The sequence below is a fragment of the Phacochoerus africanus genome, chromosome 9 (assembly GCF_016906955.1).
Source record: "Phacochoerus africanus isolate WHEZ1 chromosome 9, ROS_Pafr_v1, whole genome shotgun sequence".
NCBI classification, from domain to species: domain Eukaryota; kingdom Metazoa; phylum Chordata; class Mammalia; order Artiodactyla; family Suidae; genus Phacochoerus; species Phacochoerus africanus.
In genome coordinates, this window is record NC_062552.1 from 113,448,899 (window position 1) to 113,454,898 (window position 6,000).

Here is a 6,000-nt window from a genome sequence, read left to right on the forward strand (position 1 = left end):
TATGCAAGCCAGGAAGAGGGTCCTCACCAGTAATGGGATCTGCTGACACCTTGATCTTGGTCTTCTCAGCCTCAAGGGCTGTGAGAAATCAAGGTCTGTTCTTTAAGCCACCCAGTCGATGGTATTTTATCACAGCAGCCCAAGGTGACTAAGATGGCCTTATTATCGCTTAAAAAAATGTGTGGGTTCCCCTGCCCCAAAGTCCTGGTATCAGTTGGTTTTTCTATTATTTCAAACAGTTTCCTTCATCTGACTCTATTTTCTTCATTTTTCTTTATTTTATGGCTGCACCCAGGGCATGGGGAAGTTCCTGGGCCAGGGATTGGAGCTGAGCCATAACAGCAAAGTAAGCTGCCTCAGGGACAATACCAGATCCTAACCCGCTGCACCACAAGAGAAATCTGTTTTCTAAAGCAAAGCAAAGCAAAAAAAACCAAAATGGAGTTTGAAATATAGAAGTCAAATCTAAATACTGAAAAGCAAAGAAATGACAAACAAAACCTGAATGACAAAGATATTTGAATCCCAGTGAACCTGTTTTATTATAATCAGTATAAAACTCTAGTACAACATAATTTGGGTAGTTCTGAGAATCTGTGAATATAAATAAGAGAAATCGAGGATATCTTAGGTCGTTTTCTTTTTTCTTTAAAAATTTTTTTTTTGTCTTTTTGCCATTTCTTGGGCTGCTCCCGAGGCAGATGGAGCTTCCCAGGCTAGGGGTCGAATCGGAGCTGTAGCCACTGGCCTACGCCAGAGCCACAGCAACGCGGGATCTGAGCCGCATCTGCAACCTACACCACAACTCATGGCAACGCCGGATCCTTAACCCACTGAGCAAGGGCAAGGACCGAACCCGCAACCTCATGGTTCCTAGTCGGATTCGTTAACCACTGAGCCACGACGGGAACGCCCTTAGGTCGTTTTCAACCTAAACATTCCATGATCTTTTTTTCTTTTTCTTTCCTTTCTTTTTCTTTTCTTTTTCCTTTCCTTTCCTTTCCTTTTTTCTTTTCTTTTCTTTCTTTTTTCACTTTCTTTCTTTCTTCCTTCCTTCCTTTTTCTGTTTGAGACTGAATTTTGTCTGTAAGTTGTAACTGGCTTATAAGTCTGCTCTTTTTCAAGGGGTAATTAGTGACAGATTTAGTTCAGTTCCAACAATGAATCCAGTTCCATCCATTTAGCTGCAGCCCAATATAATCACATATGTAGCGATTTTACATCTTCCACACCAAAATGTATATGTGTATCCCCTTAAGGCAAAGTAACAAGTTTTCATAAAATTTATATTACTTCTTATTATAACTGCCCTGGAGACTCGGAGATATAAAACCTATTTCTTATGCAGTCTCCACATCAAGTTAGGAGAATAAGTGTCTTCTGCCAAAAATCATTATTGCAAGATTTCTGAAAAAGTAATGTCTATTTTCATATGAATCAGACTAGAATTACTTTTTCTTTTGCCTGCCTATGCATATGTTTGATATGCAGGTGTTGGTGATTTTGCATTAATTATTCATTCATAAATATTCTAAATATCGCTGCATAAAGGAAATACAGATGAGAAAACTGAGGTCACATAACCAGGGCACATCCTTAAGTAGCAGACCTTACTGCAGCTGTGCATTTCTGCCTCCAATCAGCTGGTACTCACCGGAAGGTCACTATACCTGTACTGATGGAGCTTAACCTTACTCACAGGGGCATTTTTAGAAGTACTGTTTCTTGTAGTGTGTTGTGATGACCATATGAAAGTCTGCTTGAAGAGAAAGTACTTGTTAAAAACCTGAATTCGGAGTTCCCATCATGGCGCAGTGGTTAACGAATCTGACTAGGAACCATGAGGTTGCGGGTTCGGTCCTTGCCCTTGCTCAGTGGGTTAAGGATCCGGCGTTGCCATGAGCTGTGGTGTAGGTTGCAGACGTGGCTCGGATCCCGCGTTGCTGTGGCTCTGGCGTAGGCCAGTGGCTACAGCTCCGATTCGACCCCTAGCCTGGGAACCTCCATATGCCGCGAGAGCGGCCCAAGAAATGGCAAAAAAGACCCAAAAAAAAACAAAAAAAAACACCCCTGAATTCTTGGCCCTCTATCCAACTCTTCTGAATCAGATCCTGGTGAATAAAGGGTCCTAGGAATAAGCATTTTAGACATGCTCTGTAGTTGTATCTTAGGCTTATGAAAATGGTAGGACTGTTTATACAAGGGACATTGGCATTTCCTATTGTGGCTCAGTGGTTAACGAACCTCACTAGTATCGAAGAGGATGCCGGTTCAATCCCTGGCCTTGCTCAGTGGATTAAGGATCCAGAATTGCTGTGAGCTGTGGTGTAGGTCACAGACGCAGCTCGGATTCCACGTTGCCTTGGCTGTGGTATAGGACAGCAGCTGTAGCTCTAATTCGACCCCTAGGCTGGGAACCTTCATATGCCATGGGTGCGGCCCTAAAAAAGACAAAAGAAAAAAAAAAGGGACATTGACTCAGAGTCAAGTTATCACCATAGCAACCAAAGAACCCATCACCTGAACCACAGTCCACATGATTTCATGTTTACTGTCTTCTACTTTAAATGATAAATCAGTGAGGGAAAAAACCCACAAAGATGCTGGTTGGCAGGTCATCATTTATTCATTAGCACAACTCTGAGTCCAGAAACAGCCTGACGTGACAACTTTTCTATCTTAGTTATGGTCCCCTCCAGACAACAGAGTGACAGGGTCATGGATCTCTTTCAACAGACCAGAGATGTGCTCGCCCCAGGGTGGCCTCTTCAGGGACACACCGTCATTCTGCCAGCCTTGCCAACATGCGACATGGGATGACCCCCAAGGGAAGTGCTGTGTGCTGATTCTATCCCAATCCCTCACCTCATCAAACACAAGCATTCACGAATCAGACTGCACATCAGAGAAAGAAAGAAAAGGCACTCAGAATAATTTAGGAGGAGAAGGGATGGGCCACTTTTAGAATTCTCGCATCAAAACATGAGAAAGGAGGGGAGAGAGAGAGAGAAAGAATATGAATTTTCCATCTTCCATTCTGTCTGCAGCTCACTCCTGATGAAGCTGTTTGAAATAAAGCTCAGGTGATGGGCCTCTGGTTGCCATGGCAATTGCTCAGCTGTGCGCAGCACCTAATGCGTCTCTGATTTCCCTGCAGAAGTGCACACAAGGTCAGCAGAGGACACGGAGTGCCTGTCCCAGACTCCTGGGGACCAAGTTGATCTCTGCCTGTCACGTGACCAAAAAGTCTTTAAAATTCATTCCATGCCTTAAAATATTAGTGCTTATTTTGACATAAAATAGAACGAGATAGGTTGGAGTTTTGGCATACAGGAAATAGAGTTTTATTTTTACATAACTCAACTTAGCTATGATTTCTGCCCTTATCCCATGAGACCGTGGGGAAATTTAATCAGTCTTTGGGGATCCCTTCAGTTTCTTAGGGTGGTATGAAAGTTTGGGGGGACCGTGTTGGTTACATACTGTCAGCTTTGGGGAGGGGACATCTGGGCACACAGGTTGTCACCGAGACCTCCCTCCTTTCTGTTCACCTGGTCATCTTTGGTCCGGGAGCCCTCTCTGCTGCCCCACTCGCTCTCTGAGATGCTGTTTTTGGTCTTCACGGCATGGATGCTGCAGCCAGACATGTCCATCAGGGTCTTGAAGCCTGAGTTCATAGGGAAAGACATAGATTTCATTCTCCAGACCTCTCCAAACTGCTTTTATCAGTTTCTTTCAATTCCCTCAAGTATTTTTCTAGTACACTTTTCTATTGCCCGAAGGCTTAGAGGTTTAGTAACTCAGGAAGATTTTCTCTATTTTCTTTCGGGCTGTATTTCTCCTTTAAGACATTCCTTCATTTATTTGGTAAATATTTATTGAGCATCTACTAAATGCTAAATACTGTCCTAGGCTATTTTGTGGAAAGCACACTTAATCCTTGTGATTGTGGGAATTATTATGTTCGAGAAGGGAAGACAGATGACAATCAATAAATGTAACAGCAAGCATACAGTGTATTAGGAAAGGAACACAGCAAGGGAAAACAGAACATGAGAAGGGAGTCAGGAGTATGCAAGTTGCAATTTCATTTATTTTTTATTTTTACGGTCACACTGTGGCACACAGAAATCCCCAGGCGAGGAGTCTAGTTGGAGCTGCAGCCATGCTGGATCTGAGCCACATCCGAGACCTATGCCAAGACTTGGGGCAATGCCAGATCCTTCACCCACTGAGTGAGGCCAGGGATCGAACATATATCCTCGCAGAGACTGTGTCAGGTTCTCTGCCTTTTTTTCTGAGTGAAATGGGAAATCATTGGAGAGTTTGATTAGGAACAGAACCTGATTTAGGTTTTAAAGGGATCACTCTGGCTGCTAAGATGACAATAGATCCGAGGGATTAAGGTGGAAAAGAAGGAGACGTTAGAAAACCGATGCGAAACCCCGGCCCTGAGATGGGCCAGGAGGTGAGGAGCAGTGGTCAGATTCTATACCAACCATTTTCCACCTTCACCTGCTTTTTTGTTATGTTCACGAAATTCCTTCTTTCCCGCCATGGCTAGAGACGGCCGTCAAACCCCATATTTCACACAGTACAAGTGACAGGTTTTCCAGGAGCTTTCCTTCCTGACCATCGGAACACCCTTCAGGGATAATGCAGGCAATCATTTGCGCTATAGCCCTTCCTGGTAACATGAGTCATTTCGAAAAACGCTGTCTAGTAACTTCATTTTGCAAATGGCCTCACAATTTGATTCACATAATCTAAACGTTATTAAATCCTGGAAGACATGTCCTATAGTACACTGCACCAATTAAGTCCCCCCTCCCACTTAAAAAAAAAAATTAACGTCTATGTTCCGTAGCAGTTTATCTCTTCTAACTGCTATGTAGTAGCCCAGCTGTTACGTCTGGGGGCCTCCTGTGACTTTTGAATTAAATCTCAGCTATTTCCTGGGATCCATCCCACACAATGACTTGGATATTACTGCTGTTGTTTAACCCATAGGGATATAAGGGAGTGTTGCAGCAGGATGGGCCGGCATCTTACTATTATTCTTTTATGAATTATGCTTTTTGTGAACATTCATTCTGAATACAGCAATTTCTGCTCGGGAGCAAAACTGCAGGTACAACTACTGAAGATGTGGAAGAAGGCTTGTCTCTATTTTCACTACCTCAACTTCTTCAAGGAATGATCAAATATCTTGGGTTTTGTTTTGTTGGCTTTTTTTTCCCCTTACGTTGTAATTCTCTTTAATTTCTTAAGCACTGGTTCAGTCAGGGTTCCTGGCTGCAAATAATAGAAATACGTCTGGTCAACTTGCGTGGAAAGTGAATATATCAGAAGGACATGAGACAGACCATAGAGATGGAGAGATGGCTGGAGAGCCAGGCTCCAAGGACAGGTGGGAGACAGAGGAGGAAAGGGAGGGTCAAGGCCAGCACAAAGGACTGAAAGGTTGTGTCCCTCTGAATTCATATGCTGAAATTCTCATCCCAATGGTATTTGGAGGTGGGGTCTTTGTGGGGGGCGGGGTACTTCTTTCATAAGGATGGAGCCCTCGGGCATTGGATTAGCTCCCTTATAAAAGAAACCCCTGAGAGCTCTCTAGCCCTCTTTCTGCACTGGAAGGATACAAGCAGCAGTGAGCAGTCTGTAGTCTGGAAGAGGGCTCTCACCAGAACCCAGCCACTTGCTTCAACTCCAACAGCCAATCTGTTACCGACTATTGGCTCTTTTTTATTTTATTTTATTTTTTGTCTTTTTGTCATTTCTTGGGCCTCTCCCGCGGCACATGGAGGTTCCCAAGTTAGGGGTCCAATCGGAGCTGTAGCTGCCAGCCTACACCAGAGCCACGGCAACGCAGGATCCGAGCCGCGTCCGTGACCTACACCACAGCTCACGGCCACGCCAGATCCTTAACCCACTGAGCGAGGCCAGGGATCAAACCCACAACCTCATGGTTCCTAGTCGGATTTGTTAACCACTGGGCCA